Source organism: Odocoileus virginianus, chromosome 30 (assembly GCF_023699985.2).
Source record: "Odocoileus virginianus isolate 20LAN1187 ecotype Illinois chromosome 30, Ovbor_1.2, whole genome shotgun sequence".
NCBI lineage: Eukaryota > Metazoa > Chordata > Mammalia > Artiodactyla > Cervidae > Odocoileus > Odocoileus virginianus.
Genome location: NC_069703.1, coordinates 12,726,450 through 12,739,734, shown reverse-complemented (window position 1 = coordinate 12,739,734; position 13,285 = coordinate 12,726,450). Strand labels below are relative to the sequence as shown.

The following is a 13,285-nucleotide window of genomic DNA, read 5'->3' as shown; positions in this document are numbered from 1 at the left end:
TTTGGGGGACTGCGCTCAGCTTAGGAGATATGGCTGTGCCACTTAGGGTCATTTAAGCAGTCTTTTGTAATTTTTCTGCACATGTCATTTTTGATCTTTGAGATAAGTTTTCAGAAAGTAATGTGGATGAAACTCACGAATGTAACACATCGCAAAAGAAGCCAGATACAAAAGGTCCATACTGTACAATTCCATCTTTTATAAACTAAGAAAACAGGCAAAATGATTAGATGATGTTAAAAGCTGGGTTTGAATAGTGATGAGAAGGGACACCGGAGGGTGTCTGGGTTTCTGCTAATGTTCTGCTTGTTGATATGGGTACTGGTTACAGGGTGTGATCAGTTTGTGAAAAATCACAGAACTGTGTACTTACAATTTGGTATATATGTTATACTTTAATTTAAAATTTTTTACATAGCATCAATTGCTTTAAGAAAATATCAGGTGACTTCCCTGGTGCTCCAGTAGTTAAGATTTCACCTTCCAATGCAGTGGGTATGGGTTCAATCCCAGGTCAGGGAGCTAAGATTCCACATGCCTTACTGCCAAAAAACCAAACCATAAAATAGAAGCGGTATTGTAAAAAATTCAATAAAATGGTCCACATCAAAAAAATCTTTAAAAAGAAAATAGCAAAGAAAGAAAGAAAGAAAGAAAAGAAAATAGCAAGCACAGAGATCTTGAACTCATTTTCTCCTGATTAGTGAAGTTGGCTGGAGTGAAGAAGTAGGAAAGGTTCTTGACATTCAGGTTTTTAGTGCTCAGTTATTCATCATTTAATACATATTTATTTAAGAATGGGGTAAGGAACTCAAGGCAAAGAGAGGTCCTTGCTCTCACACAGTACAGTCCAGTTAGACGGGGAGGAGATGGATGTCAATCAGATAGTCACACAAATCGATTTGTAGAGGAGGAACTATGGGGAAGTCCTCCTCTCTGAAACAAGAAGGGTGAGTAGATGAATAACTTAACTCTGGAGCACCAGGGAAGTCACTTGATATTTTCTTGGTGGATGAATAGAAAAGATTGGCTGTTATGCGGTGTTTAAATGTTAGGCTTAATTGGACCACTAGAGGGCGACCACAGACAGGCATTTGCGGCAATTTCTAAACTGGTGGAGAACCGAGGCTGAAGTTCTCATGGCTTTTGTTCAACTCTCCGTGATAGTGTTAGGGAGCACAAATTATCTAACAGAAATTAATAACCAAGTGTCAATTTACATATGTCCATGTGGCCGTGTACTCTTGCCTAACAATATAATACAGATTCCTACTAATCGCCTAATCGCCTTAAAAAAAAAAAGTAAAAAATAAAAAAGGAATGGTTAAAAGAGCCACCCCCAAGTCACAGATATGCTATTACTATTGCTTATTCATTAGCACCCTGAAGTCTCTCACATCTGCAGCATCCCAGGCCCCCACAGAAAGTACGTCACTGTATGATATTACCTGTTTCTCATTGAGGTAGCTAATGAGCTGGTAGAATTTTATGTGTTGCCTTCAGAGAAACAAAGGCAAAATAAGCAATAATTCACCACATCCAGTTAAATGATCAAGGTTAAAACCAAGTCAGTACTAGTGTATTAATGAGTAGATCTCTTCAGCACCTAAGCATTCCAATAAGCATTTAAGGCATGGCTCTCCCTCCCTTAAAACTAATTTCTAGTGCAATTGAAAAAAAATTTTTTTTTAATTGTTTAAAAATGAAAGCAAATCTCTCCTGGTGGCAGGTGAAGGCCTGTGTGGTCCAGACATTGCCCGTCTGCGGGACCCTTTTCTCTCCTTTCCTTACATCTTCCCGGTCTCACTTGACTTGATTTCATGAAGTCAACAAACATTTCACATTTTCCATCACTTCTCTTTTGCATTTGCTGTTTCCTTTGCCTGAGATGTTCTGTTCTCATCATCACACAAGAAGCTTTTTGTTCTTCAAGTTCCAGCGAATTGTCACTTCCTAAAAAGACTTCGTAAACCATGCACTCGTGGCTGTCCCTTCCCATAGAACCTCGACCTTTAGCAGGGCACTGTGATGCCCCGTATGCTTGTCCATGCTAGCAGCCAAATGTGGCCACGCATCTGGTTAATGGCTGTAGTTGGAAACGTTGTGTGAGACTTCCTAGAAGCCTCCTTAAGAGGAAGCAGAGGGACTTCTCTGCAGTCCAATGGTTAAGACTTCACTTCTAGTGATGGAGTGTGGGTTCAGTCCCTGGTCAGGAAGCTGAGATCCCACATGTCTTATAGCCAAGAAACTACATCATAAAACAGAAACAATTTGTAACAAGTTCAGTAAGACTTAAAAAAATATATCCATATAAAAAAAAATCTTTAAAAAAAAAATGAAGCAGAGAAGTCCTTCTTATTTTCCTCTCTCCTGCTGTCTAGAACACCAGTATAATAACTGCAGCTTCTGGAAGCATCTTGGACTCTGAGGCAGTAGTGATGATGGGAAGAAGGGCAGAGAGGAACCTGGAAAACTAATGATACTGTGGGATGGGCGTAGGGTAGGAAGTCCCAGCCTCTAGGTATCTTTTATATGAGATAGAAACAAACTGCTCCTTGTAGCTTTACAGATGCATGGCACCACACCTCAATACTAACAAACACACCACACCCGTCCCCAGACACACCACCCTATTGTCTTCAGCACCCTTTTACTACCTGGAATAGATCATTCATTTGTGTTTACATGAGAGCAGGGATCTGTTCTGTCTTGTTCACTGCAGTAACCCCAGCATCTGCTGTAGTATTTCTATTCCTTTCCAGAAATTCTTGGAATTTTGATATTTTTCTGAATTCTGAGAAAATAATTTGAGAAAACAGAGGAAAATATTATAATTCTTCCTGCAAGAAATAAAGATTAATGATCTGCATGGAGCTGTTACTGGTTTGAGGGAATCCACCAACATCCACCAACAGTGATGGTGTGGCGGTCATGAAAAAAATCTGGGAAGTTTCCAGCAGTTGTGCTACTTCACTGTGCTGTAGCAGAGAGTTTTGCTCAAAGCCTCGAAGGGTGAAAGCCTCAAAAATAACCAGCAAGAGGAAGCATACACAGTGCGGATTCTGAACGTGGGAAAGATGAGAGCAATGAGCTCAGATCCAGATGATGTGGCTGGGGCTAATCAGTATGATCTGCAAAATGATGTCCTCCTGACAGTTTTTAGAATCAGAAAAATTATAATACTGTTCACACTTTCTCCAGTGAAAAATTCTCATTTGCAACAAGAATGGGGGTAAAAAACTTACAGGTTTTTTTGAATGACAAAGCACCTTGAAGCACACACAAAAAAATAATAATTGAGAGATTTTTAAAGACCCCAAATGAGAAAAATGATTTTATGCCTACTGAAGTTGGGACACTTGTTTTCAAAGAGGAATATTATGAAATTGTGAGAGGAATATTAAATTGCTTGAAACTGGCTTGATTAACAGCTGAAAAAGTAAGTAACCACGATGCAATTCTTCTAAGCAAAAACAGAATTCTGCTTAAAAAAAATTAGAATCAAATTGCTTAACGTAGGAAAAAAGATCTAATATCCCTCATTAAACATTTAAGCAATGTTAGTAGTTTATATGAGATGGACAACTTCTTTGCTTTGGCAAACAAGAACAAAATCACTTAGTTAGCAAAATCATTACTGGAAAGATTCTTATGAAGCAAAATATGCCTTATCAGAAGAAATGTGGAGAAGAGTAAATGTTTTGGTGGACTATCCATCATGAAATCTGAAACTGGTCTAAAAATCTGAATTAGCAAAAATAATATAAACTTTAAGAATGAAATCAAAATCAGAGAAATACAATATTTTAATCATTTTAAAAAGGGATACAGTAGAAACTACCACAACATTGTAAAGCAACTATACTCCAATAAAAATTAATTTTAGAAAGGGAATTAATTTATAATAAACTACATGTATCTTAACAATCAGCTTGAAGATACCTCTAGACATACTCTCAACAATTCAACTATCAACACAAAATTAAAGAACAAGGCTTTCCCTGATGATCTAGTGGCTCAGACAGCACTCCCAATGCAGGGGGCCATGGTTTGATCCCTCGTCAGGGAAGTAGATTCCACATGCTGCAACTGGAACTCCACCCAGGCAAATAAAATGATTAATTAAAAAACTAGATATCAGAATGAAAGAATATTCAGTATCTGAAATATTTGTCATAAAGCAACACAAAAATTAAGACAATCAAAGCAATTCATGCTTTGTGTGCTGTTAAAAGTTCATTTTAAGCATGATAACTTTTTTTTTTATGCAGCATTTTATTTTTTTAAAAAAATTACCTTCATGGAATACATTTTCACATTAGAAATTCCCAGTGGGAAAACAGCAACTTATCACTAATAATTTTATATTTGTGATAAACATATGGAGGCTAAACAACACGCTTCTGAATAACCAACAAATCATAGAAGAAATCAAAAAAGAAATCAAAATATGCATAGAAATGAATGAAAATGATAACACAACAACCCAAAACCTATGGGACACTGTAAAAGCAGTGCTAAGGGGAAGATTCATAGCATTACAGGCCTACCTCAAGAAACAAGAAAAAAGTCAAATAAATAACCTAACTCTACACCTAAAGCAACTAGAGGAAGAAGAAATGAAGAACCCCAGGGTTAGTAGAAGGAAAGAAATCTTAAAAATTAGGGCAGAAATAAATGCAAAAGAAACTAAAGAGACCATAGCAAAAATTAACAAAGCTAAAAGCTGGTTTTTTGAAAAAATAAACAAAATTGACAAACCGTTAGCAAGACTCATTAAGAAACAAAGGGAGAAGAACCAAATTAACAAAATTAGAAATGAAAATGGAGAGATCACAACAGACAACACTGAAATACAAAGGATCATAAGAGACTACTACCAGCAGCTCTATGCCAATAAAATGGACAACTTGGAAGAAATGGACAAGTTCTTAGAGAAGTATAACTTTCCAAAACTGAACCAGGAAGAAATAGAAGATCTTAACAAAATGATCACAAGCAAGGAAATCGAAACTGTAATCAGAAATCTTCCAGCAAACAAAAGCCCAGGACCAGATGGCTTCACAGCTGAATTCTACCAAAAATTTAGAGAAGAGCTAACACCTATCTTACTCAAACTCTTCCAGAAAATTGCAGAAGAAGGTAGACTTCCAAACTCATTCTATGAGGCCACCATCACCCTAATTCCAAAACCAGACAAAGATGCCACAAAAAAAGAAAACTACAGGCCAATATCATTGATGAACATAGATGCAAAAATCCTTAACAAAATTCTAGCAAACAGAATCCAACAACATATTAAAAAAATCATTCATCATGACCAAGTGGGCTTTATCCCAGGAATGCAAGGATTCTTTAATATCCGCAAATCAATCAATGTAATACACCACATTAACAAATTGAAAGATAAAAACCATATGATTATCTCAATAGATGCAGAAAAAGCCTTTGACAAAATTCAACATCCATTTATGATTAAAACTCTCCAGAAAGCAGGAATAGAAGGAACATACCTCAACATAATAAAAGCTATATATGAGAAACCCACAGCAAGCATCACCCTCAATGGTGAAAAATTGAAAGCATTTCCCCTGAAATCAGGAACAAGACAAGGGTGCCCACTCTCACCACTACTATTCAACATAGTTTTGGAAGTTTTGGCCACAGCAATCAGGGCAGAAAAAGAAGTAAAAGGAATCCAGATAGGAAAAGAAGAAGTGAAACTCTCGCTGTTTGCAGATGACATGATCCTCTACATAGAAAACCCTAAAGACTCTACCAGAAAATTACTAGAGCTAATCAACGAATACAGTCAAGTTGCAGGATATAAAATTAACACACAGAAATCTCTTGCATTCCTATACACTAACAATGAGAAAACAGAAAGAGAAATTAAGGAAACAATACCATTCACCATTGCAACAAAAAGAATAAAATACTTAGGAGTATATCTACCTAAAGAAACAAAAGAACTATACATAGAAAACTATAAAACACTGATGAAAGAAATCAAAGAGGACACAAGCAGATGGAGAAATATACCATGTTCATGGATTGGAAGAATCAATATTGTCAAAATGGCTATACTACCCAAAGTAATCTATAGATTCAATGCGATCCCTATCAAACTACCAACAGTATATTTCACAGAACTAGAACAAATAATTTCACAATTTGTATGGAAATACAAAAAACCTCGAATAGCCAAAGTAATCCTGAGAAAGAAGAATGGAACTGGAGGAATCAATCTGCCTGACTTCAGACTATACTACAAAGCCACAGTCATCAAGACAGTATGGTACTGGCACAAAGACAGAAATATAGATCAATGGAACAGAATAGAAAGCCCAGAGATAAGTCCACGAACCTATGGTCACCTTATCTTCGACAAAGGAGGCAAGGATATACAATGGAAAAAAGATAACCTCTTTAACAAGTGGTGCTGGGAAAACTGGTCAACCACCTGTAAAAGAATGAAACTAGAACACTTTCTAACACCATACACAAAAATAAACTCCAAATGGATTAAAGATCTAAATGTAAGACCAGAAACTATCAAACTCCTAGAGGAGAACATAGGCAAAACACTCTCCGACATAAATCACAGCAGGATCCTCTATGACCCACATCCCAGAATTTCAGAAATAAAAGCAAAAATAAACAAATGGGACCTAATGAAACTTAAAAGCTTTTGCACAACAAAGGAAACTATAAGCAAGGTGAAAAGACAGCCCTCAGATTGGGAGAAAATAATAGCAAATGAAGCAACAGACAAAGGATTAATCTCAAAAATATACAAGCAACTCCTCCAGCTCAACTCCAGAAAAATAAATGACCCAATCAAAAAATGGGCCAAAGAACTCAACAGACATTTCTCCAAGGAAGACATACAGATGGCTAACAAACACATGAAAAGATGCTCAACATCACTCATTATCAGAGAAATGCAAATCAAAACCACAATGAGGTACCATTATACGCCAGTCAGGATGGCTGCTATCCAAAAGTCTACAAGCAATAAATGCTGGAGAGGGTGTGGAGAAAAGGGAACCCTCTTACACTGTTGGTGGGAATGCAAATTAGTACAGCCACTATGGAAAACAGTGTGGAGATTTCTTAAAAAGCTGGAAATAGAACTCCCATATGACCCAGCAATCCCACTTCTGGGCATACACACCAAGGAAACCAGATCTGAAAGAGCCACATGCACCCCAATGTTCATCGCAGCACTGTTTATAATAGCCAGGACATGGAAGCAACCCAGATGCCCATCAGCAGACGAATGGATGAGGAAGCTGTGGTACATATACACCATGGAATACTACTCAGCCATTAAAAAGAATTCATTTGAATCAGTTCTAATGAGATGGATGAAACTGGAGCCCATTATACAGAGCAAAGTAAGCCAGAAAGATAAAGACCATTACAGTATACTAACACATATATATGGACTTTAGAAAGATGGTAACGATAACCCTATATGCAAAACAGAAAAAGAGACTCAGATGAATGGAACAGACTTGTGGACTCTGGGAGAAGGCGAGGGTGGGATGTTTCAGGAGAACAGCATTGAAACATGTATATTATCTAGGGTGAAACGGATAACCAGCTCAGGTTGGGTACATGAGACAAGTGCTCGGGCCTGGTGCACTGGGAAGACCCAGAGGGATCGGGTGGAGAGGGAGGTGGGAGGGGGGACTGGGATGGGGAATACATGTAAATCCATGGCTAATTCATATCAATGTATAACAAAAACTACTGTAATGATGTAAAGTAATTAGCCTCCAACTAATAAAAATTAAAAAAAAAAAAAAAAAAGAAATTAAAAAAAAAAAAAAATTACCTTCATGGAATACATTTTCACATTAGAAATTCCCAGTGGGAAAACAGCAACTTATCACTAATAATTTTATATTTGTGGACAGATTATTTTAGGATAAGGAAAATAAACACATTTGAGGATTAAGTCTTGGTTTAGAATCTGTAACAATTTGAAACATCTATAAAGGGAACTCTTCCCTAAATGGAAATTCTCTACATTCAGAAACTCTCCAGGCTCTTCTTCCTAGGATTTAGAAATCAGTAATGTGAAATATCAACATTTCTAATTTTCAAATTTCCCTAAGACATGTAACCCTCAGTAACTGGTATCAACTGAACAGAGGGGGAGGTTTACAGAAACTAAACGCTGCCTAATTTTCTGCAGTCTTTACTTATGAATTAAGTCTTTCCCTTTCTCCATCATCCTAGGACAAATATAGACGTTTGATCAGATATCCAGAGTAATAAAGCTGAATTCCCTTTAAGAGTTTGATAAATTAAAAGGCAAAAAGCTCATATATATAGTTCAGTTATACTATGAGACTTGTGAAAAGCTGAGACACTTCATTAGCTCCCCAGAATACAGAATTCAGTCTTATAATTTCTTAAGATACAACTTCTCTCAAATCTTTCTTCAAAGATTAAATTCTAAAAACAATCAGGTGATTAGGAGAAGAGGTTTGTCTCACCAATGTTTTTCCTTCTTATTGTGAGTTGAAATGGCATGACAGAGCAGAGGCAAGGAGGTGTACAATCAATTCTCAAGGTATTAAGTCTAAAAGGTCAGAGCTTCCACAGCATAGCCACAGCTTTGCAGATGCCCACGTCATGATAGTTGAAGTAACAGAGCCCAGCAAAGGTGAAAGCCGAGAGCACCAAAAAGCCTGTCTTGGCAGCTTTCTGCACTGCATCCCCGTGAACATAGTCAGTAACAACTTGTCCAATGCCCCAGTGACTGTGAAGAGTGATGGTTGCAGCCAGAGAGTAGTCCATCGCAGAACAAGGATTCAAATAAGCAGCTGGAATTAGGCCCAGGAGCAGAACACTGACAACCCTCTCACCAGTCCAGTGGAGAGATGCAGCCTTAGAACCAGCATGGTGGCTGGGTGACAGGTGAATATGCTGTGTTCCACACCATCCTTGGGCAGGTCGGTCCTGGAGAAATGCTGAGACAAGAGCTGGTCTGACCACTGGGGTTCGGAGGAACAGAGCTCGCCCTTCTCTGGCGCCGCAAAGGAGCATGATAACTTTTAACAGAAATAGACACACAGACATAGAAAACAAACTTACAGATATAAAAGAGAAAAGGCAATGGGGGAGCGATAAATTAGGAGTTTGGAATTAGCAGATACACAATACTGTATATAAAATAGATAAACAATGTGGTCTTACTGTATAACACAGGGAAAATTATATTCAATATCTTATTATAAACCATAATGGAAAAGAATATGAAAAAGGATGCATATATGTATAATTGAATCATTTTCTGTACACCACAAACTAACACAATATTGTAAATCAACTATACTTCAATTTAAAAAAGAATGATAACTTTTAAAATTTAAATGTTCATGGTATTATTTTTAAAATTTTAGAACCACTGTACTTGGCACTTGTTGGTCTTTTAATGTTTTATCATCAAATAGGGATACCAGGTAGAGATCGTTTTTAGATGTCGCTGAAATTGTCAACCTAAAACAAATAGACTACAGTTATAGCTCCAGCAAAAATGAGTTTATTTGAAATCAGTAAAGGATTAAAATTCAGGGTCTGCAACTAGGGTGCGTGCACCTGCTGCTGCTGGTAAGTCACCTCAGTCGTGTCCGACTCTGTGCGACCCCATAGACAGCAGCCCACCAGGCTCCGCCGTCCCTGGCATTCTCCAGGCAAGAGCACTGGAGTGGGTTGCCATTTCCTTCTCCAAGGTGCATGCACCAGTCCCCAGCAAAAGTGGAGAGGAGAACTGTTTTAAAGAGGGAAAAGGAAGTTGGAGGTGGGGCGGGGCAGGGGAAGGTGGTAAACAAAGAGTCCATTGGAGGAATTGAGAGTTTGAAGTCTGGTGGGTTTTCACTGGCTGAGTTGTGAGTCTCATTGGCAGAGCTCTTGCCAGGAAAGAAAGAGAAGTCTTTCTTCCCCTTGTTGGGCTCAGTTATCATCTAGCGCGTGACAGCTCTCCCTTCTGGTCTCCTGACTCTATTTTAATTGAGGTTTCTGCTTATTATTATTTTTTTTTTTACAAAAGGTAGTATAATCCTGCATCAGTATATATTTCCATAATAATAAACTATTCATTTACTACTCCTTTTTTGATTTTTGCAGAAAACCTTGGAAACCTTTTAGCATAACCTTGTCACAGAAAAATGGTTCACCATTTACTGTTAATGGTCAGTTGCTATTTAAAAACATATAAAGAAGGACTTTCCTGGTGGTCCAGTGGTTAAGCATCTGCCTACCAGTGGAGGGGACATGGGTACTACTGGGAGGGTCCCACACACTGTGGATCGACTAAGCCCCTGCACCACACCTACAGAACCCAGCACCCTAGATGCACCCACACCTACAGAACCCAGCACCCTGGAGTCCGTGCTCCACAAGAGAAGCCACTGCAGTGAGAAGCCCATGCCCCGCAACTAGAGACTGGCCGCACAACTAGAGAAATGAAGAACCAGCACAGCCAAAACAAATCATTTTTTTAAATGTTAAGAAAGGTATTATAGAAAAAATAATAGAATAACTTATGATTCTGAGAATTTCTAAGAACTTCTGAGAATCCCAATTTCTTGCTCCAGAATCTTGACAATTGGTATCTATCAGGAATTTGCCCAAGCCTAGTACAGTGCCTGGCAGAGAGCAGACACTCAGCATATATTTTAAAGGAAACGAATGTGACTTTGTTCCATAGCCCCTGCCATCCTGTGAGGTAGAATGTGCCCATTTAAAGTAGAAATCCCGGACCTCCTTTGAGGCTGATGTGGGACAACACCTTGAGATTCCTGGAAGCTCTGATGTTTACTGAGATGGTCTGTGAGACATAGTCTTAAGGTTCTTTGAAGTACTCCAAGGCCTGCCCTGAATTTTTCTGATAGAGTATCTTATAGCCACACTCTGGATTTGAGCTTAGCCCTGAAGCCATTTCTTCTTTAAGAATCTCTTAATGGGAGTGACTGGGGATGACTGACGGTTTTATTTGAGAACCAAGTAAATCTTTATTTCTTTGTGTTTTCTCCCAATTCTGCCAAAAACGTGCATGATTTCTTCATTAGAAACATTAGAATTGGGTCATCTCTCCCATCTTGTGTGTACATACTTGGCTTAGTTGCAGCACCAGGATCTTCAATCTTCGTTGCTGCATGCAAGATCTTTTTTTTTTTTTTTCGTAGTTGCAGCAAGTGGAATCTTTACTTGCAGCCTGAGAACTCTTAGTTGCAGTGCATGGGACCTGGTTTCCAGAACAAGGCCTGAACCTTGGCCCCCTGCATTGGGAGCGTAGAGTCTTAGCCCCTGGACCACCCTCCCATCTTACACATTATCATGGGACCTAGGAAAAGGAGCTTGGCACTTTCGTTGAGCTTCCTCTTTTTTTTAGGGGGGTGTGTGGTGGGGGGATGTGGGTGGGCAAGAATACCATTCCCTTCCCCAGGAGATCTTCCTGAGCCAGGGATCGAACCCAGAACTCCCGCACTGTTGGTGGAAAGCTTTACTGCCTGAGCTACCAGGGAAGTCTAAGCTTGGCACTTTCTACATTCCACTTGGACATCTCCCCAGCTGACCCCATGAGGTAATTAAGCAGCCTTTCTAATTTTCAGTTTCCACAGGTGACAGTGTTGCTAGACTTTCTGCCACTACATAAGAGGGGTCCTCTGTTTTCCAGCGTCCCGCATCCTTCACCCCCTCACCAACTGCCTTCATGCCCTTTTTGGCTTCTTCCTGCCACCCTGTCCCAAAGCCAGTATCATATGGTTTAGGTATTTGTTAGGGTAGCATCCCATTTCCAAGGACAAAATTCTGTTCAAGTTATCTATTGCTGCACAGTAAACCTAGTGGTTGAATAAATTACTTACTATTACTATATTTGGACACAGCACACCAAGGACAGCCCATTTCTGCTCCAGAATGCCTGGGGCTTCACCTGTAATGAGTTGAATATCTGGAAGGCTAGAACAATTGGAAGCTGGCTGGTATCTCTTTTTCCTCTCTTGATCCCCTTCTCCCTCTCCAGGGCGTTTCTTTGTGTGGCTAGCTTAGGCTTCCTTATTTGATGGCAGCCTCTGGAGAGTCAGTCTTCTTACATGGCAGCTCAGGGCTCCAGTCACTGTCCCAAGAGACATGAATGGAAGTTGCTAGTCTCTTAAGGGCAAGTCTGGGAGCTGTCATTTTCACAATAGTCCACTGATCAAAGCAGTCAGAACTCACCCAAAATCAAGGGAAAGCAACATAGATCCCATACTTCAGTGAAAGTAGCATCAGAAATCTCTTGTTACCTCCCATCTGCCACATTTTTTTATTCCTATGGTGAAAATAATATAGGTAAAAACCTCATGATAACAGAAATTCAGGTATAACTTCACTCCTGCCGAGGCCATATTCTTAGAAGGAAATGGCCTTAGGGATTTCCCTGGCTGTCCAGTGGTTAAGACTTCACCTTCCAATGCAGGGCCTATGGGTTTGATTCCTGCTTGGAGAGATCCTACATGCCTGGCAGCGGCCAAAAACCCAAAACGTAACACAAAAACAATGTTGTAACAAATTCAGTAAAGACTTTTAAAAAAGATGATCCATCTAAAAAATAAATCTTGGGGAAAAATAAAGGTGGGGAGTGGCTTCAGATTCTTAGTTTCTTGGTGGTTTGTACTGTGATCATTTGAGACCCTTCTCAAATGCGGTACACAGTGTGCTTGTAATAATGAAATAATGGGTGTTCTGAATATTCCCCATTCATCTCTCCAGATAACATCTTCAGCTCTCTTCACGTGCTCTGTGTCCCAGGAGGCTCCTGGTTGAGTCCAGCCACGAGGTGACCCCAGCGGGAGATCGATGGCTGGAGTAGGGACTGGTGAATGAAGGCACGGTGTTTGTTCTCCGGCTCCCTCCCCATTGAGTCATTGTGGTTTGGTTCTGGGGCGCCCTACGCAGCCTCTTCCTTCCAGCCATCCCAGGGTAGTAACAGCTTCCTGGCTCTTGCTAGCTCCAGGGTTCTGCACCGTTTGGTTTTTGTTCCTTTCACCCTGATTCTTCTCGATTATTCTACTTGGGTCTTCTCTTTGCTTGTGGAGACTGAATACAGATGGTCTATTCCTTATAAAACTAATAAATTAAAACTCCCCCTTTTATTTAAAGAATTGTATTAGTGTATTTTTCCATTTTCTTATCAGGTTTTGGGTCCATGTCTCTCATTTTTAGAGTTCTTCTGTGTCAACCTAGAGGGGTGGGATGGGGAGGGAGATGGGGGGGAGGTTCAAGA

At 39.4% G+C, this 13,285-nt stretch overlaps 1 pseudogene; it reads right to left on the bottom strand.

Annotated features, from left to right (window-relative positions):
- Window positions 1–7,832: 7,832 nt before the first annotated feature.
- Window positions 7,833–9,063, bottom strand: LOC139032123 (succinate dehydrogenase [ubiquinone] cytochrome b small subunit, mitochondrial pseudogene; annotated as a pseudogene).
- Between the last annotated feature and the right edge of the window lie 4,222 nt (window positions 9,064–13,285).